The sequence below is a fragment of the Chiloscyllium plagiosum genome, chromosome 5 (assembly GCF_004010195.1).
Source record: "Chiloscyllium plagiosum isolate BGI_BamShark_2017 chromosome 5, ASM401019v2, whole genome shotgun sequence".
Lineage (NCBI taxonomy): Eukaryota > Metazoa > Chordata > Chondrichthyes > Orectolobiformes > Hemiscylliidae > Chiloscyllium > Chiloscyllium plagiosum.
Genome location: NC_057714.1, coordinates 67,688,273 through 67,691,439, shown reverse-complemented (window position 1 = coordinate 67,691,439; position 3,167 = coordinate 67,688,273). Strand labels below are relative to the sequence as shown.

Here is a 3,167-nt window from a genome sequence, read left to right as displayed (position 1 = left end):
CCACTGACCTATTGTACTCTATGCTACTCTATCCCTACCCCCACCCTCCTCTAGCTTATCTCTCCACGCTTCAGGCTCTCTGCCTTTATTCCTGATGAAGGGCTTTTGCCCGAAACGTCGATTTTGCCTGTCCTCGGATGCAGCCTGAATTGCTGTGCTCTTCCAGCACCACTGATCCAGAATCTGGTTTCCAGCATCTGCAGTCATTGTTTTTACCTCGATGCTATTCTCTTATATAAGCTAATATATTGTGCTGAATTTTGCTGAAAAATAACAAAATGCAATCAAATAACTATTGATGCTGGAAATTTGAAATGAGAACAAATTGCTGGAGAAACTCAGCAGATCTGGTACCGTCTGTGCAGAAAAAGCAGAGTGGGTGGAGAAAGTGAAGACTGCAGGTGCTGGAGATCAGAGCTGAAAAATGTGTAGCTGGAAAAGCGCAGCAGGTCAGGCAGCATCCAAGGAGCAGGAGAATCGATGTTTCGAGCATAAGCCCTTCTTCATTCCTGAAGAAGGGCTTATGCCCAAAACTTCGATTCTCCTGCTCCTTGGATGCTGCCTGACCTGCTGCGTTAATATTTTGGGTCCAATGATCCTCCTTCAGACCCTACCGTTCACTGACTCTGTCCCCACAGCTCTCTGTGGCAAGGAATTCCAAAGACTATCAAAAAACCTGAGAGAAGAAATTTCTTCTGATCTCAGTCTTAAATTGGTGCCCCTTTATTTTGAGACGATGCCCTCTGGTTCTAGACTGTCCCATGAGAGGAAACATCCTCTCGGCATTTACCCTGCCACAACCTTTAGAATCCTAAACAAAAACAGAAATTGCTGGAAAAGCTCAGCAGGTCTGTCAGCATCTATGGAAAGAAATCAGAGTTAACACTTCGAGACGAGTGACCACCATCAAAACAGTTCTGAAGTAAATTACAAGTTCCTCCCAGGATAATGTGCCCCACTTGAAACTGAGGCAAGGCTATTTTGATGAAAACAGGGCAATAATTTTCACTGATTTTGAGATCTTTGTAAAATCTATAAGGACATTTGCATAAATCAAAGGCCACAAAGGTATCATCTGTTGTGGATATTCTTACTTACAATTTGGCCGGTTTATTAAAGAGTTAAACCTGTGCAGAATTGTTTTTTGCTTGCTGAAGGCCAAATGTGGCAACTGAGCAAAGTGTTCTTACAGCCACCCTGTTGACTGTTGTTAAGTCTTCTGAGTTTGTAAACAGCACTTTTGAACACAATGTCCTCTTAAAACATGTACATTATTCTAAAAGTGATTCTTCGGAGTCAGTGATCTGTAAAGTGTATTTCAAGTCCAGAGAAGATTTTCATAGCTTTTGTCTATTTTAGAATATTTGCACATCTAAATAAATTAGAAAAAGTAATACGAAATAGTGTTGAATAGAGAAGTTGTTCCTGTTGTTAGTTCCTGAATTCAGTCATTAATTAAAATACAATGCATTACTTACCATAGCAACCCTTATCTAGTTAACTGTTGCTCCTGCCATTTAGCTTTTTGCTGAATCTCTATTTACCTTTTTTTTCATCCTTTTCTAGGTATAGGCTGTACATTACAAACCAGAATGCTTCCAGCTCCTGGTGCAATCCAGTTTAAGATTGACATTTCTGCATTCTGGATTTCCATAGAATGGGATTAGCATTTCCACATTGAAACTGAAATTGCCCCATATTCCCAATGAAGAGCTTATGCCCGAAATGTCAACTATGCTGCTCCCCAGATACTGCCTGACTGGCTGTGCTTTTTCAGTGCCACACTTTTCGACCCTGATTCATTCATGTATATCAGGCAACAATATAAACCAGATTTTGGCGTGGCGCATAAGTAAAACTTGTTCACCAACATTTTGAGTGTAAACATGTTGTGCGCACAAAGTTACAACAAGTGTGAGTTTTTTTGAGAATTTGAGAAATAAACAGCGTGAGAACTGTCAATTGCAGCAAAATTCAGCGCCATATATTAGCTTATTTAAGAGAATAGCATCACCTAGCTGTTTCTCCTCTCCTCTTTCTCTCTCTTCTTTCTCACACACACTCTCTCTCTCCCCTCTCACTAATTTTTTAAAGCTATATCAGGACTGGGAATCAGGGACCTTAGGATCAAACCAGGCAAGGTTAGACAGATTGATAGAAATCTTGATCAAAGAGATCAGGTGTATGTTTTTTGTTTGAAAAAGAATGAATTAATGTGGCTTAGTGTGGAAATTTGTGGAATTTGGACCCAGGCAACCATTGAAATGTCTACTGATTTGTTATGACAAACGGACAGGGAATGTACAAAAAGACGGAGTTTGAGAGGAATCAGCAATTGAAGGAAGATGATAAAGATCTGGAGGAGAATGCAGGATATGGTTGGGGCAAGGCAATGGAGTTAAAGGTGAGGATTTTAAATTTCACACATTAAGAGAGAAAGTATTGATTAGTATTCACTTTGCTCATGTGATGTGGGCATCACTGGCTGGGCCAGCATTTATTGCCCATCGTCCTTCCACTGGAGAGACGTGTTGATGAGCTGACTTCTTGAACTGCTGCAGTTCTTGGGTTGTACCATCACTCACAATGATCTTAGGAAGGGCGTTCCAGGATTTTGACCCAGTGGCAGTGAAGGGAAGGTAACATTATTTAAAGTGAGGATGTTGCATAGCTTGGAGGGGAATTTGCAGATTTTTAAAAATATCTATCAGTGGCTTTGCTGGCTACATTTTAATTGTCATTGATTTGGAGGTGCCAGTGGTGGACTGGGATGGATAAGTTTAGAAGTCAGACGACACCAGGTTATAGTCCTGATCAAGGAGCAGCGCCCTGAAAGCTTTGATTTCGAATGAAAATCCAGTAAATCAAGCCCTTCTGAAAATTCAAGAGGCCACATCCTGAAGAATTTGAAGGTGACTGGGTAAGTAATGTGGCCAGTGGATCCAAAGAAAGAGAATTCTTGGAATGCTTACAGGATGGCTTTTTGGAACAGCTTGTCATGGAGCCCACAAGGGAGCAGGCTATTTTGGACCTAGTGCTATGTAATGAACCAGACTTTATAAAAGATCTTAAAGTAAGGGAACACTTAGGAAGCAGCGATCATAATATGGTAGAGTTCAGTCTGCAGTTTGAAAGAGAGAAGGCAAAATCAGATGTAATGGTGTTAC

General features: G+C 40.9%; 1 protein-coding gene across 2 annotated transcripts in view; it reads left to right on the top strand.

The window, feature by feature from the left end:
- LOC122549959 (CKLF-like MARVEL transmembrane domain-containing protein 8) overlaps nt 1-3,167 on the top strand; it is a 112,689-nt gene that overhangs the window by 42,282 nt on the left and 67,240 nt on the right. The window lies entirely within an intron of this gene.